A 19,058-nucleotide genomic window follows, 5' to 3' on the forward strand; every position below is an offset into this window, starting at 1 on the left:
CTTGTCTTTGTTACTCTGTGGCTGTTATTTCACTACTGCTACTGCTATAAAACGTGTTACTGCGATAAACTCTTGCGAGCAAGTCTGTTTCCAGGTGCGGCTGAATTGACAACTCCGCTGTTAAGGCTTTCAAGTATTCTTTGTCTCCCCTTGTGTCGAATCAATAAATTGGGTAATACTTCCCTCGAAGACTGTTGCGATCCCCTATACTTGTGGGTCATCACTCATTCAAGCTTGTTTTCCTTTTTGGTTTTTGCGAGCTTGGTTGTATGTTCTTTTTCTCCATCCTTCTAGTTTCTTTACCCTCCTTTTTGGTGTTCCGATGCCAAAGGGGGAGAAGCTCCTATGTGGATGGGGACCTTTGTTGTTTGTAGCCTTTTGGTTCTAGTTGCTTATCTTTTCGTGTGGCTACATCAACAACCCTTTGGAGGCATCGTATGGTGAGTTTGGGTATTCTCAAGGCTATGGTATGATAACTTCACCCAAATCTCCTTGCATGATCTTACGTTGCCTCCATATTGTGCATATGCTTCTTGAACATGTCATTTCATTTATCCATGTTGCATATGTGCTTGGTGTGTAGAAACTAGGGGGAGTGATGTCTCTAGAACATGTGTATTTGTATTCAAATACATATTTATGATATGCACATGTGTAGGGGGAGCTCCGTCAAGTTTTTGCAAATCTAAGTATCTCATCATAATATCATATGTTATTGTCAAAACTTGTGTTGTCATCAAACACCAAAAAGGGGGAGATTGTAAGAGCAAAGTTTAAACCCCAAGTTTTGTGTGTTTGATGACAACACTTGAGTAATCTCACCGTGTGCCTTGAGTATCATTGTTAGATTTGCAAGTGAACGGTGACCTCGCCTGGACACGTCAAGATCGGAAGACCGAAGCGTAGTTGATAGGTTTTCCGGTTTTGTGTGTGTATCGCGAGGTGACTTGGCTGGAGAGAAAAAGGGGAGAAAACCGGTTTTAGCCGGGCCGGTACTACCGGTACTCGTAGCGGTAGTACCGCTACCCCTATAGGTACCGCCCTCGGTACCGCTCTGAGTTCTGCGCTGAAACTGACCCAGAATACGAGTTGCGGTACCTCTACAGTACTGGAGCGGTAGTACCGCTCACGAGCGGTAGTACCGCCCACGGTGCCGTTCAGGTACCGTAAACTAGTTACGGCAGTACCGCTCTGGTACCGCTTGGGATCCAGTAAGGTTTGGACCCCATTGCGGTACCTCAAGCGGTACCTCTAGCGGTAGTACCGCTCTGCGCCCACGTGGACCAGATCTGGGGAATTCGAACTCAGAGCGGTAGTATCGCTTCCCAAAGCGGTAGTACCGCTTCGGCAAAAACTGGACATAACGGTTGGATTTGGAGGAGCCTATTTAAGGGCTCCTTCTTCCCCAACACGATTTTATCTCTCCTCTCTCTCTCTCCTCCATTGTTGCTGAGCTTAATCCTTGAGGATCTCCCCAACCATCCAACCAATCTTGCCCAAATTTTGAGGAGTGGTGGAGGAGACCCCGATCTATAGTTCTACCAAGAGAGATTTCACCAATCCTTGATATTCCTTAGTGGAGCTTGGTGTTAGGGTTCCTATTGTGGGACATTAGAGAAAGTGCATCCATGGAGGCTAGCTTGGTGTTGTACTAGCTCCATGGGTTGTTGGGAGCCTCCTTGTGGTGTGGAGCTCGCCCCAACCTTGTGAAGGAATCACCGCCTCAACCGGTGTCTTAGTGGAGAAGGGGAGCACCTTCGTGGAGCTCTCTCGAGGAAGAAGGTGATGCCTTCCTTCGTGGTGTGGCCGTCTAGTCTCTTGTGTGAGACTAGCACCTCCTCAACGCAGACGTACTTCCTATTGTGGAAGGAACTCGCGGGAAACAAACCTCGCCTCGTCTCCGCCCCCCGGTTGTCCCGCTCCTTACTCTTACTATCTTGTTGATTCCTTTGCTTGTTGCACTTATCCTAGGATCATTGTAGGATCACCGCTATCGCTAAAGTTACCACCTTTACCTTTCGTTGCACTAAAAATTGAAAAAGACTAAAACTTGCCGTAGCGCCATTCACCCCCCCCCCGCCCCTCTTGTTCGCTACGATCCATTCATCAAGGCACTTGGGGTTGAGGTCAGGCATCCCCGCGCCAATATGGTAGTAGGTACCATATGGCTCCCAATCCACCTGCAACATACAAATATTTCAGAATTTACAACATGCCAGTAGAATTTATGAACTCGGATTGCAAAAGAGTGATCGGTTACCTGCTCAGCGGTAAGAGTGTCCAACTCCTCAGTGTAGTGCCTGTACATGATCTTTGGATCGCTCCTCATCTCGGAGACATTGTCCCAAAGGTATGCCCAAGTGGGCTCCCGATCAAGGTTGTTCCGGTGATGAGGCCATGGCCTCTCGTTGAGTATCCTGGGCCGCCCAACTGATAGGCGGTCCCATCTCCATACGGAAAGTAGGAGCAAGCATCTACCAATACCGCCGCTCCCAATCCTGCGACAAGCTTCGTCCAACTGCGTACATAAGACATTTGGTTAGTACTTTGTCTAGCACACTACTATAGAAGAATAGTACATACAACAAATCATCACCTGCCGGTAGAGGTAGGCAAGTGCCGCTGTTCCCCAACTCCACCGGTGCTCCAACACCGTAAGCGCCTTGAGCCAACACCAATGGGCCAGCTTCCCACCACTGGCAGGAAAGAGAGTCCTCGAAATCATGTACCACAAGTACACGCGGGTGTACGTCCTGATAGTGTCCCTGTTGGCCCCTTCCGGGCATTGTCCAAAGTTAAGCCTAATCCAAGCGAAAGGTGCGCCAGCGGGAGCTCTCTCCTTTGGATCTTCCGGCGGCGGAGGAGCCATGCCAATAAGGTTCTCCATCTGCTGGCGCCACCCATCAGAAGCCGTATTCATACACAGTGGGTCGCCCTGAATAGGAAGTCCAAGTATCATGAAACATCCTGAAGAGTAGGGGTCTTCTCGCCGGCCCTCAAGTGGAAGGTGTGCGTCTCCGGCCTCCACCGGTCGACAAGGGCGGTGAGTGTCGCGGCGTTCATGTTCGCCCCCCACGGCTTACAAGCGATATGAACGGGAGAAGACCGGTAGGCTGGATGAACTCCGTGTACCTCTCGTCATACGCCATATCCACTGTGCCATGGTAACGAATCTTCAAAGGGTGAAGATCCGTTCTCCTCTCCATCATATGAAAATCCCGGTGATCCCTGTCATACTCTTGATCTAGGAGCCACACCATCCTACATGTTTACACAAATACACCATATTATGAGCCATTCCTAACAAATCTGAACAAATATGAGTTATTCCATCACAAATAATATGAGCAACACATACATGAGAATATATCTAGCTTTTGTATCACATATACATCACACATACATGAGAATTCAAATCGAAATAAGCCATCACACATACCTCACATACATACATCCACTTACATAAGAATATGGATACCTCACATACATATATCCTCATTGAAATTTGATGTCTAGGGTTTCAACAAATCTAGGATTTCAACACATAGATACATGATAATATGGATTTCAACACATACATGAGCACATTGATACAATTTCTAAGATTTTCATATCTAGGGTTCCATGTCTAAATTGAATTAAATCCGAGAAAATCATGGATGAAACGAAGGGGATCGAAGGAGAATACCTTGAGGAAGGGATTGGGAAGAGATTGGCCGGACAGATCTGATGATTTGGTGGTGGATTTGGTGGGGAGAGAGGGGGGAGGAGGAGGAACCGCCGGCTGGGGCGAAACAGAGAGGAGAAAGAGGAGAGCTCGGGCTGGGGCGGGCGCAGGCGCCACACTTAAGTGGATGTGTGGCGCCCTTCCGAGCGGCGCCACAGATTCGCAGTGTGACGCCGCTCCCATCGGCGCCACACATCCTGCCACGTCGGATGGGAGAACAGCTCAGCGTCGAGGCCGCCACGTAGGCTGGGACAGTGGCGCCGCGAACACGGACGCCACACAGTGAGGTGTGGCGCCGGCGTGAGGGGCGCCACACAAAAGGGTTAGATGGGTAAAATAGTTTCGCCAGAGGATCAGTCTGTGCTATAGTTGCAACAAATGGTTATTTCTGTGTAAATCGCCTTATCCTTCAAGGCTTCAATCGTTGTCCGGTGACGTAGCGAACAGGTGATACTTGCTCGGTTTGGGTTGGTTCCTTTGTTGTCCGGATGTTCAATTTGGGCCAGTTTCTGACTGCGTAAGTTAGAGCCCTCCTAAGATCGAATCAAAGCTAGCATCTGCTGAAAAGATGATGAGGTTTTAAAAATTGTTCATACGATTCAAAAAATGTTCGTGGAAATCACAATATAGCGAGGTTTCAAAAATGTTCGCGAGTCTTAAAGTATTTGTACAATTCAAAAAATGTTCGCGTGCCTTCAAAATATTCCTACAAAATTTTAGAGCACCTGTCCTGATCTTAGTGTGCATAGCACGCCTTTTTTTTTGTTGAAACAATCACATAGCACGTTTTTTTACTACATGAAGAGAATCTCTGTGTCTTATGCTATAATTATAAAGAGCTATATACATCCTTAGTCCCACAACTTGTATAAAATGTGCAAATTAGTCCCACTTCTTGTAAAATGGGATATCTTAGTCCTACAACTTGTCTTGCCGTGCAAAACTGGTCCTAGGTGATCCAAAAGCAGACACGTGGGGATGGTTTCTTTGCAGAAATGTCCCTTTTATATTTTATATGCTTGTCTTATCTGCAAATTACCTGTCAGCATGTAGAGATAATAATAAAATTGTAAAATTAAACCAAAAGTCTGAGTCTCGAACAAAAGATTTCGGGGGTGGCAATGCGCGCGAGATTAGGAGACCACTGTGTCCAACAACTGATTGTGATTTATCCTATACTTTCAATTTATTATACACTACCTCCCGACCATGATTTCGTTCCTGCGCAAGTCACCGTTGGTTGCAGTGGTGGTCTTAGTGCAGACCCGATGGTGGTGTTAGTGCACAGTGTGGACTTTGAGGCCACTATTTTCATTCCATTTTGACGCCACCTCCCCTCGTGCAAATGGTGTTCTTCCTACACATTACTTCTTCGTGGGTCCAGCGGTGGCGGCGCGACGCATGAAGGGCGCCACCTCCTTCACATCTATAGTTTATCGGCCCCAGTCGTGCGCCGCCTCCCCGACGCGTTTCTGCGCCAACTCCACGAATCGCCGCTATTCGCACGCCCCCACGCGCTCCTGCGCTTTCTTCTCGTGGTTTTTGGCCTCTTCTCGCGCTTTCTTCCCGCTTCTTTTTGCGTCGACGTCAGGAGCAACTACGGAGGGAAGGCGACGACGCACGAACAAGCACCGGCGTCTTCTCGTCGCGCTCCGCAGGGAGAGGCGGAGCGCGCCGCACGAGCAACGGCGGAGGGGAGGCGATGACGGGGCGGGGCCATTGAACGTTCGCCGGGTGACCAGTAGTCTAGGTTTAGATGATCTAGCTATTTTCATTCAAAATTTTAAAATATAATCGAATTTGAATGAAAACTTTTATTTTCTGCATCTTTATTGATTTGGGCACGACTGGGCAGCGACACGCTCCAAACGTGACACAAAGCAACAAAACGTTGACGAACGGGGGAATGATCCCTCCCTTGGCTATACGTTGTTAGGTAGGATGAGACTTTCCCGGTTTATTTGCCCCTGCTGCGAAATTACCGCGCATGGGGATTCGAACCCGGATGGACTGGCTGCGCACTCGCTTGCCTTGCCACTGAGCTAGAGCTCAGTTCTCGACACAAAGCAACAACGTTTCCAAACGCTTTGTCCGGCGCGATTGGGGGCTCTTTTGGGGGACGCGACTACAGATGCTCTCATTTTGATGCATCAAATTAAGTATCAAATTCTATATAAATGTATCTATGTTGGAATGAAAAATAATTTCTAAACGTGAACACACAATCATGAGTTGGTGACCATTTTTTGTTTGTGACCCGACGCAAATAGAAACACGCCATCACTTTTAGCGTCTATTTTACATCGAACCGTGGAGATGCCCTAACCGATCCGAACTAACCTAGTACTAACACGGACTTGTGGAAGCAGGCGGGGGACGCGACCTGTGGAAGAAGCAAGTGTATTACCTCCATAATATATAAGTATACTAACGGGACACTTCACAGCATATGGATTTGTGCACCGCGGTGGTTAGCGTATGTTTTTAGATGCGAAGATTCCCGTTTCGAATCACCACTAGTGCGCATAATTAAATTCCTTCTCTGATAGATGGGACCCGCATGTAAGGCAGATCTAGGGTCACATCTGCTAGAAAAAAAATATGTAGGATCTTTTCTGCAAAGAACATATCACCACGTGTCAGCTTCTGAGATCAGTTGGATCAGTTTTGCACGACAAGACAAGTTGTAGGACTAAGATATCCCATTTTATAAGAAGTGGGACTAACTTGCACATCTCATGCAAGTTGTGGGACTAGAGATGTATATAGCTCAATTATAAATAAGATCCCCGATAAAACAGAAGGTGATATCCCATTTTACAAGAAGTGGGACTAACTTGCACATCTCATGCAAGTTGTGGGACTAGAGATGTATATAGCTCAATTATAAATAAGATCCCCGATAAAACAGAAGGTTGGGCGCGCCTCGCGGGACATCGCCCGACGCTGACCTATCTTCACCTTGTAGTGGGCACCCTTGTTGACGCCGCCACGATGCAGGAAGACGTTGAGCTGTCATTGGGGAGGTAGATGTAGAAGATCAGCTTTGTTGCTCCGGTTGGCACCCACTATAAGTCTATATAAATTATTATTGAACCCAGTGTAATTTGTAAGATACATTTGACATGCAAAATTTAACGTGTCAGTGGTTGAATGCACTCTCCAGAAGTTTCTTAAATTCTTGCCGACTCATGCAAGATATTTGTTACACTGTATTATTTGGAACCTACCAATATATGTAAAAAATATTAAAATAGAGAGGAACACAAATGCACACACACACACACACACACAAATTACACATATATATACTGTATAATTGACCGAGTTCTCAAAAAATATTTCATGAAGGCATGCTAGCCATTTTATGTTGTATGCATTTAAGGTGTCCAGTATTTTGTTAAAGGGACGTGTCTCACAAATGACAAAAACGAATGCAAATTTTATTGCATAAATGTTTATTAAATTTAGCATAGCTCAGGTATTTGTGAGTGATATACATATATAGTGAAAATACATGATAGCTAATGTGTAGCAATGTTATTATGTGGTTAACAATGCTAACATGTACACGTAATACTACAATATGGTATTTTAAAAATTAAGTATAAATGTTTAGTATAACTATATTTGAGGGCCGGGGGGGTTTGAGGGCCTCTTGCGGCGTCTCATAGCCGAGCTCGACACAGATGTCGCGGTATGGATCGAGCGCCCCCAACGCAGTCTGCTGGGTGTAATTTCCCCAACACACCGTCTGAACGACAATATCTTGAAAGATTGAGTTTGTTTCCCCGGGCGGCAACATCGTGCATTTTGTCTAATGCGCAGGACTATTTAGCCTCTTTTCCTCATAATTGAACTTGAGGTTTCTACTTCCTTATGAATTCCGCAGTGAAGATGTGGTTTTTTTGGAATGAGACTCACGATTGCTTCTTCTGAACTTATCAAGCGGCTGCAGGAAACTACTTCTACTGCCATTGGAGCCATATACTTCCCTGATCCTAAAGGTCCTTGCTAGTAGTAGCTTTAGCATTCAGATCATTGGCCTCTCTAGTCCACGTCCTTTTAACCCTTTTAACCTCCGATTTGGTTATTCAGAGGGTGACAATTGGGAAGAGGGACTGCTTCAGATCAACCAACCATTTGAGTTATCAGTTCTGAGTGGATCAATTATGATTGAAGACGAACTATATTGTCTTGGTATTGATGGAAGCGTTGGGCATTTTTTGCAGAGAACAGTGGCAGATAATTCCATCCAATCAAGAGTTAGCGTTTGATGTCTCCAACGCATATCTTTATGAGGCAAACAACTCTCTGGCTTGCATCCTACTTGGGAGGTCCAAGGATGTATCACTTGTTCTTGATTTAGAATTGGGGATGTGGTACAGAATGCCAACCCTCGAAGGCCTTTATGTCGTTACTGGAACCCTACAGTCCTTTTCGGTGCAGGGAGAACCTAGCGATACGATAAAGTTTGCTTTCTTTAGAGGACAACCAGATGTGAGGAGTTCAAGTACAGCAAAACTTGGAAGCTTTGTAATGATTGTTGATGAGGCTGACGAATCTTGTTGGAGAAACGACCAAAGTTTGCTGCTGCAATTACAATATGCGAACAACAACCTTTGGAAGGCGGGGTCATATGATGCCTTGGCGGAATCAATATGGGTAAAACTGAGTGAGGTTCTTGTCATGGCGGTTGCTTGATGGGTAAGCATTGAAGTCCACTTAGAGTAACAATGTTGTTTAACTTTTTGTGACAAGCACTTGGGTGCTAGTTTCGGAAAACGGGAGAAACATCTGGTTACTGACTATGGGTTCTTGGACAATCTGGAAGTTACAAAATAATGCTTGTGTTGAAAGAAACAAAGAGGATAACTGACCCTCTTGTTCCTATTAACATGGTGGGATTTTGGCTGAAATCTTGTGCTATTTTGCAGACAAAAAAGGATTGAAGTCCATTTAGTGTAACAATGCTGTTTAACTTTCTTTGACAAGCACTTGGTTGCCTAGTTTCAGAAAACAGGAGAAACACCTGATTACTGTGAGTTTTTGGACAATCTGGAAATTACAAAATAATGCTTGTGTTGAAAGGAAGAAAGAGGATCACTGACCCTCTTGTTCCTATTAACGTGGGATTTTGGCTGAAATCTTGCGCGATTTTGCAGACAAAACAGGATTGAAGCCCACTTAGAGTAACAATGTTGTTTAACTTTTTGTGACAAGCACTTGGTTGCCTAGTTTTAGAAAACAGGAGAAACACCTCTTGTTCCTAGTTTTTGGACAACCTGGAAGTTACAAAATAATGCTGTTGAAAGAAAGAAAGAGGATCACTAACCCTCTTGTTCCTATTAACATGGTGGGATTTTGGCTGAAATCATGTGCTATTTTACAGACAAAACAGGAAAAGTAAATGATCCGGTAAAGGATGAAGGCTAGATGCAAGAAGATTGGTCACAAGTTGCTGATGTAATAATGTGAGGCTCGTAAAAAGGAAGAAGCCACCAGATAGACAAGTGAAAATTTTAAAGATTAATAGAACCTGTAACAAGGTCGCACATGAATTATGTCAATTTAGTCGTAGAGAGTTGAGTAGTGGTGTTATGCTAAGTGCGGTCCCGACCTGCGTGTCGAGAGCGGCTTGCAATGATTGTAATCCAGATATTATGTTTTAATTAATATACAACCACTTTCAAAAAAAAAGTGAGGCTCGTAAAAAGGACCTGGGAGTTCTGATTCTATTATGTAGCATGGAAACTGTGTGCCTGATGCTTTTTTCTTTCTTCATTTTCTTTACATTTTGCTAGATGCCGTAGTTTGTATGTAACTAGTAAGCTTGCACGTGCACGCACGTATCAACTAATATGTATTTAGCCAACCATTTTACAACACTCAAATAGCTCGTGTGTCCAATAGAAATGGAAACATGACAGGTTTCCTACATTGAGTGGCGTACATTTCGGTCTAACTGCAGAGTCTCTGTCGTGACATAATTTCCCGCGAGTTCTTGAAACCATGACCTTTAATTGAGTTGTCGAGGCAGATCTTCAAACTATGACCGTTCATCGAGTTGTCAAGGCCGTATGTACACGATGTTTGGTCAGTAAAACTGAATGCATCTGGGAGTAGCAGAGTTGTACCTAAATGCATCTGATGGGTCTCAACAAAACTGAATGACCTCTTGGATCATTCCTTAATCCTTATACTATGTTTTGAATGAACTATTAAGACATAAATTGATGCTAGTAATTTCTCATGTATCAAGTTTTGAAATGACCAATATTATTAACATATGACACCTCTTTACTTTTGCTAAAAAAATCATCTAAACGCACAAGTTGTCGATACATCATCGAGAACCATTTGAACCCGCTTGACAACAAATATGTTGCCTCACGATAGTAACAAACCCCTCGAGATTCACATATACCAGCCGTAGGTACACTGCAAATGTAGCCCAAAAGATAAAATGGAGATAGTATGCAGGCAACAACAAATGCCCTTCTTCGCCTTCCTGACACCGAGAAGCTAGAAGTGTATCTGTTCATGCCTTCACTCAGTCACATGTCTGCAACCCCCAGCATGGACGTTGGAACGCTAATGTGTCGACGAACAGACCTGGCTGCTCATGTCCGTAATCGCGAATTTGACCTGCCTCTCCGTGATGTAGCTGGGCTTACTGACCTCCCTCAATTGCCTCTCCGTGATGTAGTTGGGCTTGATGACCTCATTATTTTAGTGTACCCCATGACGCACTGACACCATAATTTGTAAAAATACTATCATTGTAAATATTTGGTTGTTTGGCTTCAGTAAAAGCTGCAATATTGTATACCATGGTATTTGGAAAAACTAAAGTACTTTTTGCACTATTAGAAAAAGTGGTCCAAACCTCGACGTGTCATTTTAGTGAAATCTAAATATAAGAAAGGAAAAGTGGTCTTGCCAAGACAATCATTTCTTGGTTTCATCTTGCATACTTGGTGACAACTCGAAAACAATTGCGAGACAATCTTAAAATGCTCTGTTTCCGGTAACAATATGAGAAAAAGTTCTAGTCCAACATCCTCATGCATAAAACATTCCTTATATTTTGTTTCTAGCACTACTGAAGATTAGGCAAGTGATTGTCAGTTTTTATCAGTATAGGGTTCATGGGTGGTGCTGCAAAAACCTATGCTACTGCTTGTACCGATTTGGTTGCAAGGAAGCACCAATCCTTCTTTTCATGAGTTCGGTTCAGTGTATGCTACAATGCATTAACTTGTTAACATGAAGCCAACCAAAAATAGTACCTCGTAGCTAATGCCCAAAGAGGATAAATTTGGGCGGCTCCTAATTCAGTGTATAGGCTCCAAAACAGACCTCACGCATCTAAGAATGGATACAACTGAATTCTCACCAGCATTTTCAAGAATTCAAAGATAAAATAAAGGGAAAAGGTACATCAATAAATACCTAAGATTTATAAGCTGAAGTATTTGCAGAAAACAAGATAAGCCAAGAAAAAAACAAAGAAAATATGGCCATGTTTAAACTTTAAACATATGAGTGTCCATAGATAAAAAGACCAATTGATGCTATTAGATAAACATGGGTACTCAATAAGTAAGGAGACGATACAAATGTTCCTGAACTTCACTTGAAAAAATAGATTCTGAAATTAAGTTTAGAATTATCAGATCAGGAAGTAGTCAGAGCGACTTTGAACATTTTTTCAGGCAATTATCCCATGAATTGGTTTAGGAGTCATACGTAAAAAATAAATAAATACCGTGAAGTGGCCAGACTGCAAATTATTCTATATATGGATATCTGAATATAGTGACACAGGCCGGTGAATTTGCATCTTAAAGAACCAAAAAAATTATTTGCTGGCCACGGCTCTGGCCACAGTAAGCCACCAGTTGCCCAGCCGGCCCCGCTGCTCAATGCCACCTTGCCTATTGTAGAGGCCTGCCTGCTCTGCTGCAGCCATACATTAAAACAACGCAAAATCTAATTATTGCCTGGCACTGTCTCGTCTTACGCGGTGCTCACCTTTCACGTCCGTCCGATCAACGATCACACGGCTCACTCGCTGCGGGGCAGGTAGGACCACGTGACACGCACGCACGCACAATCCCCAATCCTCTTCATCTCTGACGGGCACACACACAGGAGACGGGAGGGATGGCTGCCGACGGCCCCCACGCGATCCGCCGTGCCCTGGAGAAGGCATGCGCCAGCCCCGGCCGCCGCGCCCTGCCCTCCGCCTTCTTCCCGGCCTCCGTCGCCGAGCCCGCCGCCTTGATCAGTGGGTGGTCCTCGCCTCCCTCTGCCTCCATGCCCACCCTTGAAGACATCGACGTCGTCGCCGGTCGCCGCCGCCGAAGACCTCCTTCCGCGTTCGGGTCGACCTCGGGCCCTGGCCCGCCCTCGTATGGTGTTGTGCTGGTGTCTAACCTCCGGCGCGGTATGGTTCGTGCTCCAGAAAGTCGTCGTGGGCGCCATCTTCGCCCTTCCGTCGCGGGCGCAGCCGCAGATTAGACAGTAAGCATTTTTTTTTTTTTTGCTTCAACAGGATGCATTTTCACGATTAAAATGTGCAAGGGATTGCTCATACGGATGTAGTATTGTACTCATAGGATGTATTTTTGTGCTCTGAAGTTATGGTTAGATTAGACACTAGGGATTTCTGATATTTTTTCGCATCAGCAAGATGGAGTTTAAAGATTAAAATTTGCGAAATGGATGTAGTCGTTTCTACCAGGATGTAGTTATTGCCCAAATTTTACACCCTGATTATGCTCGCATGAATATAACTTCAAGAATTTTGTACTTCCACATGCACTCATGCGTCTCACGACTCAGTTTTTTGCCCTACCAGTACCAGACTGTGAGCCCGTCAAAAAAAAAAAAGTACCAGACTGTGAGCTCTAAGCCTCTAATACATGATGCAGAATCCATGGTTGCTTCACACGTCTGTGGGGCAACGGTACCGGCGGGTGTGGGAGCCTGGGAAGCGGAGCTGGTTATCGGCTGCAAGGCTTCACAAGGGTTCTGCTAGGTGGATCTCCGTCTGCTGTCCTTATTTTCGTTCAGGTAGGGTTCCCGATTGATTTTCGCAGTTCGGTTTGCTTCGATGCTAGTGAGTCCCCTACGGCCTCCTATGTGTGTTTTTCGCTGGGAGATTTTGCATCTATAGAACACTAAAATCTCGATGTAATCGGATGTTTCTGTCATTTGATCTAGGTTGATTTTGGAAGGGAATCTGAAATTGTAGCTTGAGCGATTCGTTAGTACAACTACAGAGGGACAAGTTCGTCCACAGATCAAGGTGAGAGGATTTCTATTTGGGCCATATTAATATCTGTCTGTGTTTAGGTTACGTTTTGGTCAGTTCAGCGTGTTTGTGTTCATGAGTACAACTATTGAGGGACAGGGATGTAACTAGACTTGTGTGTGTTCTTAAGCATGTATCATGGTATTAATCATCGTGGCTAACTGGCTATGCTTTTATGTACATTTTTTTTGGCACACAAGATGTAGCTTTTTTAAAAAAATTTGGAAACTGCAATTTTAAGGATGTAGCTTCTGTAGGATGAAACTTTAATATTCAGGGGTGACTTTGGGATGCACAAAAAATGTTCTATATGAAATTCATTAGGTTATGATGTAACTTATTCTGGAAACTGCAATTTCATAGATGAAACTTTAATATTCAGGGTGTAGTTTACAGCGTTCGGGATCCAAAATAATTTAGTTCATGAAATTCACTAGTTTACGGTGTAACCAACTAACCATTATTAAGTCTTTCCCTCTTATGATGTACTTTTTAATATTCAAGATGTAATAATTTTTATGCAAACTGTATCTTTCATTGCATAATTTATGATGTAATTCACAACATTGTTTATTGGCATTTTGGATTAAAAATACGATGTAAATAGTATGAAAAATTCTAGTTATTAGGATGTAGTTTTAATATACATACAAACTAATGTGCAAAATTCTACTTTCTAGGATGTAAATAGTTTGCAAAATTCTAATTATTAGGATGCAATTATACATGCAAACTGTTTCTACCAGTATGTAGTTATCTAAACATTATGTAGTTTTTGACTTCTCATTCATGATGTAGTTCATTTTTCAGTTTTAAAAGGATGTAGTTTCATTTTCTTATTTATTTTCATGCGAGAATATGTCATCATGTAGTTCTGATGGATGTAATATCTTAGTTCTGATAGATGTTCTTATAGTTCACCATGGATAAACATGTTCATGGTTTCTTCATAGTCTATTTTGGTACTTCTATTTTTGCACTGGAGTAAGTTCTTAATGTTACATATACTGGAGGCAATTCTTTTTCTTTCTACTTCAAAAGTTAATAAGATCTAGCCACTGGGGCACAAATCGTAAGAACTTACTTTTATAGGATGTACTTTGTGCAAAAACTTGATAAAATCATTTTTGTCTATGGGGATACCTCTGTGTGACCTGAGTATCTCTCGAACGATATTATTTTAATCGTTTCGTGTGTATGCTCCTCTACGAACATAGTTACATGCCATTTAACCGCTTTCCTCTCAACCCTGAGATGGCCCTGGAGTCCGTCTTCTTAGTTATGATGCGGCTCCTTTGCCTTACAGCTGGCGCTTCCTGCTTATTTATATCCTCATTCTTGCCACTCTTGTTTCAAACAAAGATGTATTTCTCCTTTTGCTTGTCCAAGGTATAATTCCAGGAGGTGCTGGTCTTAATGGAAAACCCATATGTTTTGCATATTTGTTGTAGTGTAATTTTGCTGCTTCCCAGAAATCAAAAATCATGCCAGGGTAGTGGGTCTTGGGTGGATTCTGATTGCTTTGTGTAGACTGAACCTCGTCATCGCTAGCAGATTCTTCACTAGAAAGTCTTTGGCTTGTCCCATCCCCTGTGTCAGCAGATGGAAGGGTGCTGCTGTTTGGATGACTAGTAGTGGGCTTATTTTCACTGTCAACATCACCAGGCTCGTTGTGGTTCATCCAATGGCACTTCATCTTATTGTATCTGGCCTGTAACTGCTGCTCCAAGTTCTTGCTTTTCCACATCTGGTTCTCCTTGTTGATTTGGCATTTCCATATCTGGTTCTCCTTGTTCATTTCGCATTTCCACATCTGTTTCTGCGGGTTGATTCAGGTTTAAAACTACAACTCTAACAAGACCATACATATCTGCAATAAAAGAAGTTCTTTATGTCCGTACACATTCTTTTTTTTTTGCTACATTCACAATGCGTACATGTTTGTTATACAACATCACATCTAACTGAATTATTTCTCTCTTTATGTAGTTTTACATAAAGACACACAGCACAAGGTATAAAGGGAACACATCAATTCTGCTCAAGACTTGTACTTTGTCACCTACAAAACATCTGCATAATATCGTTGTGGTAGCTGTGACAATGTTTCCGCTTAAGAAAACCGAAACAATGTTTGTATTTAGACTTCCAATTTTGCCACTGGAGCAAGATAATGAACAAGTTTCTTACATTCCTTGTCTCTGCTGTACTTTTCAAGTTGAATTTTTTTCTTCGTGCCCCTAAATTACATCCCAGATAATATGCATATTACCAATGCTGTGTTGGTACTAGGATGTACATCATCTTTATGGACCTGTTTCGCAGGAAAAATGTATCATCAACTAACCTGTATCAGTTCATTACCCAGCTACCTGTAGTTGTTCAATTCAGGGTGAAAACTACATTTTCTTTCAAGAATACCTGGAGTTTCTGCTTCAGGCTTAGTTGTAGGGACGGGGGATGTAGACTGTAAGCTATTTCTGACGGTTCAAACTTCAAACTAAGCTGATCTCTGGAGGGAGAATGTAATTTGCATGCTAGTAGTACTATTTTAGATCTAGGAATCACATGGATGCATAAGAAGTTACAGGGAGGAGTGGGAGATTATTCAGTACCTGCTGGGGAGAGGAGGAGAAGGAGCAGCTCCTAATCGATCTTCCTTTATGAGCAGTTATTTTCTACTATGTTAATCTGGTGTTTTTTATGTAAGAAACTGCAGCCACCAGGTGTAGGCAATGGAGTTCTTCATGTGCGGCCTCTGCAAAGGCAGCGGGGTGGAGACAGGGGCTAGAGACGTACAGTAGCGGTTTTGGAGGACCTGGGTGCGCGGGTGTCTTTTTTTCTTCAAGCCAATTTAGACTCACGTGCTATGCGACCAGCGTGCCAAAATCCAGAAAGGGAAAGGTCCAGGGCACCTTTTCCGTTTCAGGTGCTTGTCTGATTCCGACAGGGGGAGCACTGCGGAGCGCAAAACAGTGCCCGCGCACTCCCTAGCCACGTCCTTAAAACAAATGGGAACAGATCGAAACAAAAACATGGAAGAATTGGTAGTGTGAGAATTACTCAGTGCATTCATTGTACTGTTATAATGCATATGCTGAGATTACATGGGACAGAACTATTAGATCTGTTACTACTAGCGGTAAAGGGGGTCATCTTGTATGATTAAAAGCCCTCACCCATAGCTCACTTGTTAATTTCTGAGTCGGCTAATATTGGTAACAAGTTAAGAACCTAACATTACATCAATGGCAGAATAAGAAAACTGTACAACAAAGCTGCATCAATGAGTACCTTGCTGCCTGAATCACTTGTTTTTAGGGATATTACCCCATAACTTCATGTGTCCACGGCGTCCGTGGTGGAGAGCAGACCCTGAGAAGGGCGACACAAAACTTGAAGCGTCAAGCTAATCAGTAAGCACTTGCAACAAATTTCTTCGACATCTGAGTCAGAATCCTCTACATTGCTTCTCCACAGTCTGCAAGAATCTTCACCAATGGGACAACAATAACATAAATTTATAGGATAGTGGTCGTACTATCACGGGGTTCTCGAGTGAGTAACTCGATCGTATCGTTCGGAGTGTGGTCAAACCTTTGCATCCTTGCATCATATTTCTTGGTTGTTATTTGGATTTTATCCATGTGATGTTTTAGAGTTTGTGGTTATTTTCATGACAAGCTCTAGTTCATCGAAAAAGGATTTCGCGCATATCACTTGTTGCGTTCCGAGTTGGGTGATTTTCTCGGTTTCTTGTATAGAGGGGTTGTCCCTCTAAAATTCATAGAAAAACATCCCCCACTAGTTTCCATATTTTCCCTCTTTGTTGGGGTAGATCTTATTGTCCTCTTTCCAACAAAATTAATTTCATCTCGTTTGGACTTTCCAAACTCTAGTTATTGCTTTTCTAAGTTTGCCCATATTTGGTTTAAATAGAAAAATAGAGGAGTTTTGGGCTGGCCGGTAGTACTGCCCTAGCTAGGCCGGTACCACCGCCGAGCCCAGCCCGGCACCACCGCCCGCGCTGCCGCCCGCACCGCCGCTCTTGGTGCTCTGCTTCCAGTAGCCGCCGCAGCATTGCCGGTACCAAGGGTGGTACCTGATACGTCCAATTTGCATCACTATTTTATATCATAATTTGCTGTTATTCATGGATATATTTCATATTGGGACACAATACTTATGTTATTTCATCTATTTTGCATGTTTCATGATTATTTGGAGATTGAGCACCGGAGCCGGGATTCTGCTGGAAAAAGCACCGTCGGGATGCGATATTTCGGAAGATCAACCGTGGAAGGAAGTTTTACGTAAAATCCTATTTTTCCAGATGACGGAGGAAGCCAGAAGGGGGAGCCAGCTGGACCCAGGGTGGGCCCACACCATAGGGTGGCGCGGCCCATGGCCTGGCCGCGCCACCATGTGGTGGGGGGCCCCCTCGGCCTCTTTCGCCTCCTTTTCTTCGCGAAACCCTTCGTCCCGAAGACCGAAGCCACAGAGGAATCCTCACGAAGAGTTACAGCCCGCCTCGCGGGGCGGAGAACACCGGAGAGAAAGAGCTCTCCGGCGGCGGTGAATCCGCCGGGAAATTCCTCCCGGAGGGGGAAATCGACGCCATCGTCACCGCCATCGAGCTGGACATCATCTCCATCACCATCATCACCATCTCCACCATCATCACCGCCATCTCCACCGCTGGACATCGTCACCGCTGTAGCAATTTGGGTTTGATCTTGATTGTTTGATAGGGGAAACTCTCCCGATACTGATTTCTACTTGTTGTTTATGCTATTGAGTGAAACCATTGAACCAAGGTCTATGTTCAGATTGTTATTCATCATCATATCACCTCTGATCATGTTCCATATGATGTCTCGTGAGTAGTTCGTTTAGTTCTTGAGGACATGGGTGAAGTCTAATTGTTAGTAGTGAACTATGGTTGAGTAATATTCAATGTTATGATATTTAAGTTGTGGTGTTATTCTTCTAGTGGTGTCGTGTGAACGTCGACTACACGACACTTCACCATTTATGGGCCTAGGGGAATGCATCTTGTACTCGTTTTCCAATTGCGGGGTTGCCGGAGTGACGAAACCCGAGCCCCCGTTGGTATATCGATGCAGGAGGGATCGCAGGATCTCGTAGTTTAAGGCCGTGGTTAGATTTATCTTAATTACTTTCTTGTAGTTGCGGATGCTTGCAAGGGGTATAATCACAAGTATGTATTAGTCCTAGGAAGGGCGGTACATTAGCACAGAGTTCACCCACACAACACTTATCAAAACAATGAAGATTAATCAGTTGTATGTAGCGAAAGCACTAGACTAAAATCCCGTGTGTCCTCGAGAACGTTTGGTCATTATAAGTAAACAAACCGGCTTGTCCTTTGTGCTAAAAAGGATTGGGCTACTCGTTGCAATTATTTCTCTCGCATTTTACTTACTCGTACTTTATTTATCTGTTACATCAAATTCCCCCGAATATTTGTCTGTGAGCATTTACAGTGAAACCTTCATCGAAACTGCTTGTCAACACCTTCTGCTCCTCGTTGGGATCGACATTCTTACTTATCGAAGATACTACGATACACCCCCTATACTTGTGGGTCATCAAGACTATTTTCTGGCGCCGTTGCCGGGGAGTGAAGCGCTATTGGTAAGTGAAATTGGTAAGGAAAACCTTTACTGTTTGTGCTGATTTTATTTCTGCCTGCTGCTATAAGTCATTATGGAGAGATCTTCTCTTCAATTTCTATTTGGGAAATCTACTACTACCGCAACGGTAGTGGATGAGGCGCCAGTGAGGAAGTAATACCATATAAAATACCTACGAAAATTATTGAACATGTTATGGATAACCGCTATGAAGGGGATGGAACTGTCCATCCCGGTGATCATTTATTGTTTTTGCATGAATTATGCGGGTTATTCAAATGTGCAGGTATTGCTATGAATGAAGTTAGGAAGAAGCTATTCTCTATATCGCTGTCCGGTAAAGCGGCGCATT

General features: G+C 43.7%; 1 long non-coding RNA gene across 1 annotated transcript; it reads left to right on the forward strand.

Annotated features, from left to right (window-relative positions):
- Window positions 1–12,142: 12,142 nt before the first annotated feature.
- LOC124681333 lies at window positions 12,143–15,238 on the forward strand. Its single transcript, XR_006995827.1, has 4 exons — window positions 12,143–12,256; window positions 12,667–12,808; window positions 12,959–13,043; window positions 15,039–15,238. It is a non-coding gene; the product is annotated as an uncharacterized LOC124681333 (long non-coding RNA).
- Window positions 15,239–19,058: the final 3,820 nt, after the last annotated feature.

Source organism: Lolium rigidum, chromosome 1 (assembly GCF_022539505.1).
Source record: "Lolium rigidum isolate FL_2022 chromosome 1, APGP_CSIRO_Lrig_0.1, whole genome shotgun sequence".
NCBI classification, from domain to species: domain Eukaryota; kingdom Viridiplantae; phylum Streptophyta; class Magnoliopsida; order Poales; family Poaceae; genus Lolium; species Lolium rigidum.